Genomic DNA, 15,578 nt, shown 5'->3' with positions numbered 1-15,578 from the left:
AAAGCACCTAGGAGACCAGCTGACACAAGCTATAATTAAGTTAAAACAGGGTGCATGAGAAAATGTGATCACAAAAGGATTAATTAAAAATGAATCTAATAAATAAAAAGCACGAATCCACGGCACTCACATATTCATAGATTTGGGGTGCAACGAGGTTTGTGGCCACATTGTTTAAATAAAAATCACTGGGGCTCTGTACTCACTAAATTAACAATAATAAAAAGAGAGAACGGAGGACATTTTATATGGCTGTAGTGACATAAAATTCTGAATAGCAGGCTGAATGAAGCAGCTTTGATAAGTGGAGGTATCCATGGTAACAGTGGGCCTATGAGTTGACTGATGAATCTGGTGATGGGAGGGGCTCAGCCCTTATAAGGAGAGGACTGAATAGGTTCTCCCTCTTTTCCTCAGTGAGAATTGAACAGTGAAGTGCTCTGCATTTGTTTTGTACTGAACTGTGTATTATTTGTGAATTTGTGGTATTTTTTCTTCTTATTTCCTTTCAATCTTTATTAATCTTTAATCTTTTCAACCCCCTTTTTATTCTTTGACTTTTTCTTATCTATTTTTTGTATCTTCTAACATGCCAAGGCCCAGTCGTGCTGTGCGTCCCCCTGTTCGTTTGATTGAAAGCGGGGAAAGGGACGCTGCTGTTTTAGTGTCAGGGAGGGGGCAGCAGCTGTCAGCACAAACACAGAGTCAGGCTAGGAATAATGTTGGTAATGCCGCCGCCAGGGGTCAGGCTCGACCGCCTGAGAGGCCTTTAGCGGGCGAAGCTGCGTCACGCAGAGGCCGGGTCAGCAGCGCGTCTGTGCCACGAGCTGTTGGTTTAACTTGAGCGTTGGGAAACGATTCTACGGAACCAGTTACCGTTAATACTATGTCGTGAAGTGTCGGGGCTATGGTGGAGTCGCGGCACAGGGTGTTGAGGAGAATAGTAACATCCCGTGGAGTTACCTCAGGAGTGCATGTGCCGGAGGTACGCCGCGGTCGCCCCGTGGGCCCGCGGGGGTCCGTGGCTGCCAGAGTTAGTCGAAGCAGTACTGTTCTTTCTAGAGGTGAGCAAAATGAAAGAGTAACAAGGGTACAAGAGTTGGTGCAAGGAGAGGGAGCACCTAACAGAGGAATTAACAGGGGTCCGGTTAGTGCAATAGATAATGGAGTTGACACGGTTGTAGTGGGCCAGCGCGCGGGTACATCGGGTATTAGAAATGCTGGAAGGCAGCAAGGAAGGCCCGCCACTTGTAATATTAGGGGTAAAAAAGGGGCCCCCGAGGTACATAGTATGAGGGACACAGTGCCAGGGAGGTCATACGCTGATGCGGTGCGTTTTGGACGTAATGGCGCTGGGTTCAACTCATCTGAGGTAGCGTCTATATGCACCTCGGTTATATCAGCACTGGTCCCGGTGCTGACCGCTAATAACACTGAAAGGAATTTTTTGGGAGAACAGAATCCCTCCGGTTTGCAGAGGAATGGCGTTTGTGATTTAGGGGCTGCTGTTTTACAGGCCAGAACGGGTGGAAGTAATAGGGGCAATATGAATACTAATGAGTTTCTGGTAGATGTTTCTCCTTGCATTTCTTTAGAGGAGTCCTTTGAAGCCCCTGAAGTGCAGGAGGATTCTGGGGAATCGGCGGCTGTGGTAGAGTCTGCCCTGGACGAGGGATGTCTTTATGGTGAGTCGGATGTGCACCCTGCAGCGCGCCAAAATGATGCAGTGGTTAGCTCAGGTAACATGGGCGCAGTTAAAGAAAAACCATGCAAGAAAAAAGCGTCACAAAAACGTATGCATAGGCGCAGAAGTCATAGGGATTCATCTACTTCTTCCTCCGATTCCTCATGTTCATTTGATAGCAGGTGCAGTGGTTGCAAAGAAAGACATAAAAGAAGGCGCAGACACAGTAGCTCCAGCATGTCCTCGGAGGCGGGTCCCGAGGATTCTCTGCAATGCGCCAATACTGCAGTGTTGAGAGGAATACGGCCCAAAATTAGGGAGCGGATTAGACAGGGAAAATTTGTGAATATGTTTGCTTTAACTAGTAAAGCGAAAAAAGCATTAGAGGCGGCTAGAAAGAAATCAGGTATAGGTGAGGAGGCTTATTAGTCTTACTCTAATTGGCAGAAGGGCATGCTTATCTTTGCAGCTTGTTATTTGGAATCCAGGCCTCAGGAGCACATGAATATAATTAAATATATGTATTTGCTCCACGAATTGGCCTGATCTGGGTGGGGAACAGCATGGAGGTCCTATGATGAGGAGTTTCGTAGAAAACAGAATGGCAAGGAAATCATAGATTTTGGTAAAAAAGATGTGGAGATTTTTGTAGATGTTACTCAACCTCTTAAAAGTGGTTCAGAGGGTCTGGCTGAGAAGTGAGGTAATTCCAGTAACAGATGGATGGTGGGTAAGAATCGTTCAGGCAAATGTTATGCCTTCAATAATAGTCAATGTACCCTAGGGTTCAGGTGTCGTTTTTGGCATGTTTGTATCCGCTGTGAAGGAACCCACCCCATTAAAAACTGCCAGCAAACGGCTAGTGGGAGAGGTAGTTTGCACAAGCAGCAACAACGAATCCCAGCAACTGCTGGGTCTAAGTAGGGCACCTACTCCAGTTAAATTGGACAAATTATTGCATTGGTTGGATCATTATCCAAATAGAGACGATTCCGAGTTGATAAGGTTAGGTTTTTCAAAGGGTTTTCCGTTGCCTATTAAAGGCCAAGTTAAATGTGGTCAGGTTTGCAATTAACGTTCGGCTCAAGAGTTCCCAGTTATTTTAAAAGAAAAAGTTGATAAGGAGGTTGCTTTGGGTAGGATGGTAGGTCCTTTTAGTTGCCCCCCATTGCCTGATTTAATTTTGTCCCCAGTTGGGGTTGTTCCAAAAAAGACTCCGGGTAAATTCAGACTAATTCAGCACTTATCATTTCCAAGAGGGTCTTCAGTGAATGATGCAATTCCTGAGAGTTTGTCCAAGGTAATTTATCAGTCTTTTGAGGATGCTTTAGCCAAGGTGAGATCATTCGGTAGAGGGGCTTTGATGAGTAAAATTGATATAGAGTCGGCCTTTCGGCTGTTGCCCATTGATCCGGAATTTTTTCGTTATCTAGGTTTCCGTCTGAATGACGGTTTTTATGTTGATAGATGTCTCCCAATGGGTTGCTCTATATCTTGTTCATATTTTGAAAAATTCAGCAGTTTTTTGCATTGGTGCATTTCCAAAAATTCAGGTCAGTTTGGAATTGTTCATTATTTAGATAATATTTTGTTCATGGGTCCAGCCGGATCTGACATATGTGGCAATATTTTATTAAATGCTTTGTCATTGTTGAAGGAATTTGGGGTCCCAGTAGCTGAGGAGAAGACTGTAGGTCCCACATCGGTGTTGACGTTCTTGGGAATCGAAATTGATACCATGGAGGGTTGCTGTCGTTTACCCAAGGAAAAAATAGACAAATTGAAGGGAGAGATAATTGTGGCATTGGCAAATGGCAAGTTGATGCTGAAAAAAGCTCAATCATTATTGGGGTCTCTCAATTTTGCTTGCCATGAGTAAAGTTTTCAGCAGGAAGTTGGAGAGAGCCACAGCGGGTGTTAAAAAACCCAGTCATTTTATAAGATAATCCAAAGAAATTCGTAGGGATCTACACATTTGGGAAGAGTTCCTGGCCACCTTTAATGGTGTTCTCATTTGGCAGTCCATACCCATTTCCAATGTTGAGTTGCAATTATTCACCGATGCAGCAGGTTCTACGGGTTTTGGAGCATTCTTGGAGGGTAGGTGGTGTGCTTCCCCATGGCCAAAAACTTGGTTTGAAGAGGGACTCACTAGCAACATGTTGCTATTAGAATTATTCCCTATCATGGTAGCTGGGGTTATGGCATGAGGTCTTGACCAACTTGTCAGTAGTTTTTTGGTGTGATAACTTGGGGGTGGTTCACGCGATTAACAGTCAGAGAGCTTCCGGCCTTCCTGTACTGCGATTGTTGGGTCAGAAAGTGTTGCGCTGCCTTAAATCAAATATAAGTTTTTGCGCTAAGCATGTTCCAGGCATTGAAAACGGTGTGGCAGATGCGCTATCGCGTTTCGAGTGGCGCAGGTTTAGGGTGCTAGCTCTGGATGCGAATGTATCTGGTGACCCTTGCCCGTCTTATGCCTGGCAGGTGATACGCCCGGATTGGAGGGCTTAGCTCTGCGATCCTTGGCTCCTTCCACCCTCCGAGGGTACAGAAATGCTATGGGAGAGTGGGAACGATATGTTCGTTTGCATCAGGAACAAGGTAAGACCGATTATGCAATGTTATTGGATTACGTTTGGGAATGTTTTAGAGCAGGCAGGTCAAGAGGGTTTGTAACACGTTTACTGTCTGCTCGTTCTTATTTCTTGAGACTTGATGGCCAGCATGATTTTACTAAATCTTTCTTTCTAGCAAAGATTCTTAAAGGGTGGGCTCGAGTTATTCCCCCTGTACAAGATGCACGACCATTTCAATATAGCGGCGCATGGTGGTCGTGTTGCATGATGTCTGTGCATCTGATTACGAAGCACTCTTATTTAAATTGTGTTTTGTCATGGCCTTTTTGGGGGCCTTTAGAGTCAGTGAACTGGTGTCAGCTTCGAAAACAGCGATGTCACCCATGCTTCGTGAACATGTGTCACTGGAAGATGGAGGCTTATGGTGCAAAGTACAACGTTCCAAAACGGACCAATTGGGCAAAGGTTGTTGGGTTGTTTTGAGATGTGCGGACGACAAAGAGATTTGTCCTGTGTCCTTGGCGAGGGTTTATGTGAAAACAAGGACTGATATGCCAGGTCCATGGTTGCAGCATTTGGATGGTATGCCGGTGACTCAATTTCAATTTAGATGGGTGCTGGAACGTTGTATTTGCACGATGGGTTTGCTGGTATCGAGATACGGTACCCATTCGTTTCGGATAGGTGCGGCGACAGCAGCAGCCGCTGGAGGCTGTTTGAGCGGGCAAATTAGAGCTCTGGGGAGGTGGAAGTCTGATGTATTTCGTAAATATATCAGGTTTTGACCTGTTTAAAAAAAAAAAAAATCAGACTTGAGGTTTCAGCCACTCGCCATATTTGGGGGTCTTGAGGAATTTTTTATCCTGTCAAGTGCCTTAAGCCTTGGGGTTCATACCCGCTTGGCAGGTGTGTTTTTCGCCTCTCGTCAAGTCTGATCCCCCTTACCCAACCCCTTTTAAAAAAAGTAATCCTGCTTCAAAAATTCTCACCTTAGAGGCCAGATTAAACTATTTAATAAATAAATAAATAAAACCATTTTAGTAAGTTTATAATGGGATGTTTTTGGGTAATGTTGTTGCAAGATTTTTTGTGTTAGGGGTTTTTGTTCGATAAGGTTCTGCGAATGTTTTTGTATTTTCAGATTTGCGCTTGGACGAGTGTCCGATTTGGATTATGGGGCACTCATGTGTTTACTATGGTGAAAGATCTGGTGTGGAGTGCCTTCAGTCCCCTGAAGCTAATCTGGTAAGATGGATCGGTGTGAGGGGACTTCGCTGGGAGCAAGAAATGCCCCTTTTTTGGCAACAGTTGGAGAGGTCGGGATACCCGCTGAGGGTGGTGTTCCATGTTGCTGGAAATGATTTGACCAGAAGGACTGGTCTGGATCTTCCTAAAACTATAGTTAGGGATTTAGTTAGTTTGCAGAACAGGTTGTGCTTTCTGAGTGTGGGATGGTCGGACATTATCCCTCGTTTGGTTTGGAGAGGTGCGGACAGACCGGCTGCCATAGAGTTGATCCGGCGCCGGATCAATTCTGTGGTGGGCAGGGCTGTTAGCGAAAATTGGGGGTTTGTGGTCCCACATCCCTCAATTTCAGTTTCTGCCCCTCATCTTTACATGGCCGATGGTGTCCACCTGAATTTGAGGGGTATGGAAATTTTTATGGAGGATTTGTTGTTCGCGGTTTTTAGTCAGGAATTTTATTGATAGGTAGGAGGATTATAGGAGTAGTAAGAATAGTTTTAAGGTAGAGGTATGGTGGCGGGGGTTTCGATGAAACTGTGGCGGGTTGGGACGGCCTGAAATTGTGGCTGTAATTTAAAGAGTTTTATAGGTGCTCAGGAGATGTGAAGATGGTGGAGTTTGATACATTACGGGGCCGGAGTTCCATCGGACCAGGTGGGCTTCGGTCTCCGGTGGAGTTGGTACACACCTGAGCACCTTTTGGTTGGGAGTTGGGGAATACCTTGAGTGGAGAGTTGGCCATGGTATTCCCGATAAAGAGCACATAACACAAGGGGTGGCAAATGGCCCATTATGGCCCCTTGTGATGAGTGGGGGGCTGGGCTCAAATTGGGCCCCTTAAAAGCCTCCCCTTGTGATGTGATGGGGGCTGGGCTGAAATTGGGCCCTTTAAAACCCCCCTTGTTATGCGATGGAGGCCAGGCTGAAGTTGGGCCCTTGCCTCCTCTTGTGTTTTGGTCAGCCACAGTTAAAAGGTTTAAAAGGTTAGAATAAATAGGGACTTTATTTAAATAGGCCGTCCCTCCTTGCCACCATACCATTTGTTTTAATAAAAGCTGACAGTTCTATTGGCAAACATTATTGTGGTGTCAGTGTCAGTTATTTCTTTTATGGATGTTGGTGTATGCGCATGAATGAAGAACAGTCTATGATAGACATTTTAAGAGAACGGAGGACATTTTATATGGCTGTAGTGACAGAAAATTCTGAATAGCAGGCTGAATAAAGCAGCTGTGATAAGTGGAGGTATCCATGGTAACAGTGGGTCTATGAGTTGACTGATGAATCTGGTGATGGGAGGGGCTTAGCCCTTATAAGGAGAGGACTGAATAGGTTCTCCCTCTTTTCCTCAGTGAGAATTGACCCACCCGCCCTGGATGAGTTTATTATTGGTGTCGGCTTGGCGGGTTGGGACGGCCTGAAATTGTGGCTGTAATTTAAAGAGTTTTATAGGTGCTCAGGAGATGTGAAGATGGTGGAGTTTGATACATTACGGGGCCGGAGTTCCATCGGACCAAGTGGGCATCGGTCTCCGGTGGAGTTGGTACACACCTGAGCACCTTTTGGTTGGGTGTTGGGGAATACCTTGAGTGGAGAGTTGGCCACGGTATTCCTGATAAAGAGCAAGTAACACAAGGGGTGGCAAATGGCCCATTATGGCCCCTTGTGATGAGTGGGGGGCTGGGCTGAAATTGGGCCCCTTAAAAGCCTCCCCTTGTGATGTGATGGGGGCTGGGCTGAAATTGGGCCCTTTAAAACTCCCCTTGTTATGCGATGGAGGCCGGGCTGAAGTTGGGCCCTTGCCTCCTCTTGTGTTTTGGTCAGCCACAGTTAAAAGGTTTAAAAGGATAGAATAAATAGGGACGTTATTTAAATAGGCCGTCCCTCCTTGCCACCATACCATTTGTTTTAATAAAAGCTGACACAGAAGAAGTCTCATCAGATGAAACGCGTTGGGTGACCTGTACCTACCTCACTCTAAGATAAGGATACTTTTAAATTTGCTCTTTTATCTGGTGCTTTTAGATCAGTTGTGTATTTAATTGTCCCAATTTTTATGTTTCTCCTTTATGTTTGAATTTTATGTTAATAGATAGCTTTTAATATTTTTAAACATACTGGCAATTTTACACTTTTTACGGACACTGAGGTCGCTACTCACCCTCATCCCCTCTTTTTCCTATATATATATATATATACAAAGTTTGTATTCGGCACACTTTGTACTTAGATATAATTAACGTGATCAGCTCACCGGGTGCCCTCCACAGCCAAAGCAGCAATGTAGATAACCCAAGCAGGCGGCACTCACGGGTTTTCAAGCAGACAAGAACAGAGATCACTCCACCTTGTATGAACTTTTCGTTTCGGTTTATTAACCGTCGTCAGAAGTAACAATAACATTAAAAAGACAATCTTACCTTTATATACTATAAATTTACCATGTGCACTTCCTTTGAATCCCAAAGGATTGACTTCCGGTATCGTCATCAGCTAGAGACAAAACTGTCAATGAGAATGACGTATACCGGTGTGTAAAGAAACCATCACCATGACAACTGAACAACAATGTGACACGGCTTGTGAGGAGAGTTCAATTACATTTCCCAATACTCAAATACGATATTTTACTGTTACCAAATGAACTGCAAGTTCAAATCGAATTTATATTCCTCAAACAAACTAAAATCCATGGTTTTACAGACGTAAAGAAGCCATAATATGTAATCACTACTAGAGATGAGCGGGTTCGGTTTCTCTGAATCCGAACCCGCCAGAACTTCATGTTTTTTTTCACGGGTCCGAGCGACTCGGATCTTCCCGCCTTGCTCGGTTAACCCGAGCGCGCCCGAACATCATCATGACGCTGTCGGATTCTCGCGAGGCTCGGATTCTATCGCGAGACTCGGATTCTATATAAGGAGCCGCGCGTCGCCGCCATTTTCACACGTGCATTGAGATTGATAGGGAGAGGACGTGGCTGGCGTCCTCTCCATTTAGATTATAAGAGACTGAGAGAGATTTACTGGAGCTGACTAGGAGGAGTACTGTTACTGTAGAAGTGTAGAGACTGAGTGGAGAGAGTTTACTAGTGAGGACAGTGCAGTTTACTTTATAATCCGTTCTCTGCCTGAAAAAAGCGATACACAGCACACAGTGACTCAGTCACATACCATATCTGTGTGCACTGCTCAGGCTCAGGCCAGTGTGCTGCATCATCTATTATCTATATATAATATTATATATATCTGTCTGACTGCTCAGCTCACACAGCTTATAATTGTGGGGGAGACTGGGGAGCACTACTGCAGTGCCAGTTATAGGTTATAGCAGGAGCCAGGAGTACATAATATATTATATAGTGAGTGACCACCAGACACACAGTGCAGTTTATTTAATATATCCGTTCTCTGCCTGAAAAAAGCGATACACACAGTGACTCAGTCAGTCACATACCATATCTGTGTGCACTGCTCAAGCTCAGGCCAGTGTGCTGCATCATCTATATATATTATATATCTGTCTGACTGCTCAGCTCACACAGCTTATAATTGTGGGGGAGACTGGGGAGCACTACTGCAGTGCCAGTTATAGGTTATAGCAGGAGCCAGGAGTACATAATATTATATTAAAATTAAACAGTGCACACTTTTGCTGCAGGAGTGCCACTGCCAGTGTGACTAGTGACCAGTGACCTGACCACCAGTATATATAATATTAGTAGTATACTATCTCTTTATCAACCAGTCTATATTAGCAGCAGACACAGTACAGTGCGGTAGTTCACGGCTGTGGCTACCTCTGTGTCGGCACTCGGCAGCCCGTCCATAATTGTATATACCACCTAACCGTGGTTTTTTTTTCTTTCTTTATACATACATACTAGTTACGAGTATACTATCTCTTTATCAACCAGTCTATATTAGCAGCAGACACAGTACAGTGCGGTAGTTCACGGCTGTGGCTACCTCTGTGTCGGCACTCGGCAGCCCGTCCATAATTGTATATACCACCTAACCGTGGTTTTTTTTTCTTTCTTTATACATACATACTAGTTACGAGTATACTATCTCTTTATCAACCAGTCTATATATTAGCAGCAGACACAGTACAGTGCGGTAGTTCACGGCTGTGGCTACCTCTGTGTCGGCACTCGGCAGCCCGTCCATAATTGTATATACCACCTAACCGTGGTTTTTTTTTCTTTCTTTATACATACATACTAGTTACGAGTATACTATCTCTTTATCAACCAGTCTATATTAGCAGCAGACACAGTACAGTGCGGTAGTTCACGGCTGTGGCTACCTCTGTGTCGGCACTCGGCAGCCCGTCCATAATTGTATATACCACCTAACCGTGGTTTTTTTTTCTTTCTTTATACATACATACTAGTTACGAGTATACTATCTCTTTATCAACCAGTCTATATATTAGCAGCAGACACAGTACAGTGCGGTAGTTCACGGCTGTGGCTACCTCTGTGTCGGCACTCGGCAGCCCGTCCATAATTGTATATACCACCTAACCGTGGTTTTTTTTTCTTTCTTTATACATACATACTAGTTACGAGTATACTATCTCTTTATCAACCAGTCTATATATTAGCAGCAGACACAGTACAGTGCGGTAGTTCACGGCTGTGGCTACCTCTGTGTCGGCACTCGGCAGCCCGTCCATAATTGTATACTAGTATCCAATCCATCCATCTCCATTGTTTACCTGAGGTGCCTTTTAGTTGTGCCTATTAAAATATGGAGAACAAAAATGTTGAGGTTCCAAAATTAGGGAAAGATCAAGATCCACTTCCACCTCGTGCTGAAGCTGCTGCCACTAGTCATGGCCGAGACGATGAAATGCCAGCAACGTCGTCTGCCAAGGCCGATGCCCAATGTCATAGTACAGAGCATGTCAAATCCAAAACACCAAATATCAGTAAAAAAAGGACTCCAAAACCTAAAATAAAATTGTCGGAGGAGAAGCGTAAACTTGCCAATATGCCATTTACCACACGGAGTGGCAAGGAACGGCTGAGGCCCTGGCCTATGTTCATGGCTAGTGGTTCAGCTTCACATGAGGATGGAAGCACTCAGCCTCTCGCTAGAAAAATGAAAAGACTCAAGCTGGCAAAAGCAGCACAGCAAAGAACTGTGCATTCTTCGAAATCCCAAATCCACAAGGAGAGTCCAATTGTGTCGGTTGCGATGCCTGACCTTCCCAACACTGGACGTGAAGAGCATGCGCCTTCCACCATTTGCACGCCCCCTGCAAGTGCTGGAAGGAGCACCCGCAGTCCAGTTCCTGATAGTCAGATTGAAGATGTCAGTGTTGAAGTACACCAGGATGAGGAGGATATGGGTGTTGCTGGCGCTGGGGAGGAAATTGACCAGGAGGATTCTGATGGTGAGGTGGTTTGTTTAAGTCAGGCACCCGGGGAGACACCTGTTGTCCGTGGGAGGAATATGGCCGTTGACATGCCAGGTGAAAATACCAAAAAAATCAGCTCTTCGGTGTGGAGGTATTTCACCAGAAATGCGGACAACAGGTGTCAAGCCGTGTGTTCCCTTTGTCAAGCTGTAATAAGTAGGGGTAAGGATGTTAACCACCTCGGAACATCCTCCCTTTTACGTCACCTGCAGCGCATTCATAATAAGTCAGTGACAAGTTCAAAAACTTTGGGTGACAGCGGAAGCAGTCCACTGACCAGTAAATCCCTTCCTCTTGTAACCAAGCTCACGCAAACCACCCCACCAACTCCCTCAGTGTCAATTTCCTCCTTCCCCAGGAATGCCAATAGTCCTGCAGGCCATGTCACTGGCAATTCTGATGAGTCCTCTCCTGCCTGGGATTCCTCCGATGCATCCTTGCGTGTAACGCCTACTGCTGCTGGCGCTGCTGTTGTTGCCGCTGGGAGTCGATGGTCATCCCAGAGGGGAAGTCGTAAGCCCACTTGTACTACTTCCAGTAAGCAATTGACTGTTCAACAGTCCTTTGCGAGGAAGATGAAATATCACAGCAGTCATCCTACTGCAAAGCGGATAACTGAGTCCTTGACAACTATGTTGGTGTTAGACGTGCGTCCGGTATCCGCCGTTAGTTCACAGGGAACTAGACAATTTATTGAGGCAGTGTGCCCCCGTTACCAAATACCATCTAGGTTCCACTTCTCTAGGCAGGCGATACCGAGAATGTACACGGACGTCAGAAAAAGACTCACCAGTGTCCTAAAAAATGCAGTTGTACCCAATGTCCACTTAACCACGGACATGTGGACAAGTGGAGCAGGGCAGGGTCAGGACTATATGACTGTGACAGCCCACTGGGTAGATGTATGGACTCCCGCCGCAAGAACAGCAGCGGCGGCACCAGTAGCAGCATCTCGCAAACGCCAACTCTTTCCTAGGCAGGCTACGCTTTGTATCACCGCTTTCCAGAATACGCACACAGCTGAAAACCTCTTACGGCAACTGAGGAAGATCATCGCGGAATGGCTTACCCCAATTGGACTCTCCTGTGGATTTGTGGCATCGGACAACGCCAGCAATATTGTGTGTGCATTAAATATGGGCAAATTCCAGCACGTCCCATGTTTTGCACATACCTTGAATTTGGTGGTGCAGAATTTTTTAAAAAACGACAGGGGCGTGCAAGAGATGCTGTCGGTGGCCAGAAAAATTGCGGGACACTTTCGGCGTACAGGCACCACGTACAGAAGACTGGAGCACCACCAAAAACTACTGAACCTGCCCTGCCATCATCTGAAGCAAGAAGTGGTAACGAGGTGGAATTCAACCCTCTATATGCTTCAGAGGTTGAAGGAGCAGCAAAAGGCCATTCAAGCCTATACAATTGAGCACGATATAGGAGGTGGAATGCACCTGTCTCAAGTGCAGTGGAGAATGATTTCAATGTTGTGCAAGGTTCTGATGCCCTTTGAACTTGCCACACGTGAAGTCAGTTCAGACACTGCCAGCCTGAGTCAGGTCATTCCCCTCATCAGGCTTTTGCAGAAGAAGCTGGAGGCATTGAAGAAGGAGCTAAAAGGGAGCGATTCCGCTAGGCATGTGGGACTTGTGGATGCAGCCCTTAATTCGCTTAACAAGGATTCACGGGTGGTCAATCTGTTGAAATCAGAGCACTACATTTTGGCCACCGTGCTCGATCCTAGATTTAAAGCCTACCTTGGATCTCTCTTTCCGGCAGACACAGGTCTGCTGGGGTTGAAAGACCTGCTGGTGACAAAATTGTCAAGTCAAGCGGAACGCGACCTGTCAACATCTCCTCCTTCACATTCTCCCGCAACTGGGGGTGCGAGGAAAAGGCTCAGAATTCCGAGCCCACCCGCTGGCGGTGATGCAGGGCAGTCTGGAGCGACTGCTGATGCTGACATCTGGTCCGGACTGAAGGACCTGACAACGATTACGGACATGTCGTCTACTGTCACTGCATATGATTCTCTCAACATTGATAGAATGGTGGAGGATTATATGAGTGACCGCATCCAAGTAGGCACGTCACACAGTCCGTACTTATACTGGCAGGAAAAAGAGGCAATTTGGAGGCCCTTGCACAAACTGGCTTTATTCTACCTAAGTTGCCCTCCCACAAGTGTGTACTCCGAAAGAGTGTTTAGTGCCGCCGCTCACCTTGTCAGCAATCGGCGTACGAGGTTACATCCAGAAAATGTGGAGAAGATGATGTTCATTAAAATGAATTATAATCAATTCCTCCGCGGAGACATTGACCAGCAGCAATTGCCTCCACAAAGTACACAGGGAGCTGAGATGGTGGATTCCAGTGGGGACGAATTGATAATCTGTGAGGAGGGGGATGTACACGGTGATATATCGGAGGGTGAAGATGAGGTGGACATCTTGCCTCTGTAGAGCCAGTTTGTGCAAGGAGAGATTAATTGCTTCTTTTTTGGGGGGGGTCCAAACCAACCCGTCATATCAGTCACAGTCGTGTGGCAGACCCTGTCACTGAAATGATGGGTTGGTTAAAGTGTGCATGTCCTGTTTTGTTTATACAACATAAGGGTGGGTGGGAGGGCCCAAGGACAATTCCATCTTGCACCTCTTTTTTCTTTTCTTTTTCTTTGCATCATGTGCTGATTGGGGAGGGTTTTTTGGAAGGGACATCCTGCGTGACACTGCAGTGCCACTCCTAGATGGGCCCGGTGTTTGTGTCGGCCACTAGGGTCGCTAATCTTACTCACACAGCTACCTCATTGCGCCTCTTTTTTTCTTTGCGTCATGTGCTGTTTGGGGAGGGTTTTTGGAAGGGACATCCTGCGTGACACTGCAGTGCCACTCCTAGATGGGCCCGGTGTTTGTGTCGGCCAGTAGGGTCGCTAATCTTACTCACACAGCTACCTCATTGCGCCTCTTTTTTTCTTTGCGTCATGTGCTGTTTGGGGAGGGTTTTTTGGAAGGGCCATCCTGCGTGACACTGCAGTGCCACTCCTAGATGGGCCCGGTGTTTGTGTCGGCCACTAGGGTCGCTAATCTTACTCACACAGCTACCTCATTGCGCCTCTTTTTTTCTTTGCGTCATGTGCTGTTTGGGGAGGGTTTTTTGGAAGGGACATCCTGCGTGACACTGCAGTGCCACTCCTAGATGGGCCCGGTGTTTGTGTCGGCCACTAGGGTCGCTTATCTTACTCACACAGCGACCTCGGTGCAAATTTTAGGACTAAAAATAATATTGTGAGGTGTGAGGTATTCAGAATAGACTGAAAATGAGTGTAAATTATGGTTTTTGAGGTTAATAATACTTTGGGATCAAAATGACCCCCAAATTCTATGATTTAAGCTGTTTTTTAGTGTTTTTTGAAAAAAACACCCGAATCCAAAACACACCCGAATCCGACAAAAAAAATTCGGTGAGGTTTTGCCAAAACGCGTTCGAACCCAAAACACGGCCGCGGAACCGAACCCAAAACCAAAACACAAAACCCGAAAAATTTCAGGCGCTCATCTCTAATCACTACAAATACTCAAAAATACATGCAGAAACATTTCAGATCTAAAAAATCATGAGAGTATGTTCCCACATACATAAGCACAACTGATAAATCACTCATAAAAAACAGGTCAATGATAAAGTTTCATTGAGGCCGCTGGGAACAACAGTGTTTAGCCGGTGTATCCAGCGGGCCTCTTTTTGCAGCAGAATTCTGTGTCTATCACCCCCCCGTTTTGAAAAAGGAACCTGCTCTAACATTTTGTAACATAAGGTGGACAAGCCATGATTACGTAACTTAAAATGTTTAGCTACCGGTTGATCTATGGTTTTGCCTTCCAGTATCTTCTTAATGGCGCTTCTATGTTGGGACATGCACTCTTTAAACTGGCAGGTAGTTTTCCCAATATAGTACAACCCACAGGGGCATCTTATACAATACACCACAAATTTACTGGTGCATGTAAGGACTTGCTTAATCCCAATTTTGGCACCTGTATGGGGATGTACTATATAGTCACCTGTTTCCAGGTACAGGCACGTTGTACAGTCTGTGCATTTGTAATTGCCCGGTCTCCTCTTCAAAAAAGTACCAGTATCGGGAGGGGATAATTGGGAAATGTCATTATGCACTACCATGTCACGTATACTGCTTCCCCTCTTATAGTAGGGCATCAACCTGCTGGTTTTTAGACTGGAGAGGTCCGGATCCGTTTGTATGACCGGCCAAATCCTTTTAACAGTATTAGTGAGCTCCTGGCTCGAAGTTGTATACTTAGTGACACAGACAACTGCATTATCCAATTTGTTCTTACTACTAGGTGTTACTACAGGTGTTTTAGGTTCAAGTAAAGCACGTGCCCTTGCCGATTGCAGTAATTTACTGCTGTACCCTCTTTCCAAAAACCTCTGAGTCATCAAATCCATCTGGCAGGACTCATCTGAATTACTACAGATTCTATGTACCCGAAGGTACTGTGAATATGGAAGACCGTTTTTTAAAGATCTTGGATGATGACTAGAGGACATTAATAGGCTATTGGCATCAGTGGGTTTATGGTAAACAGAGGTGACAAATTCACCATTGGCCTTGCTGATTGTAACAT

Source organism: Pseudophryne corroboree, chromosome 4 (assembly GCF_028390025.1).
Source record: "Pseudophryne corroboree isolate aPseCor3 chromosome 4, aPseCor3.hap2, whole genome shotgun sequence".
NCBI lineage: Eukaryota > Metazoa > Chordata > Amphibia > Anura > Myobatrachidae > Pseudophryne > Pseudophryne corroboree.
The sequence above is the reverse complement of the archived record's forward strand: the minus strand, read 5'-3'. Positions refer to the sequence as shown.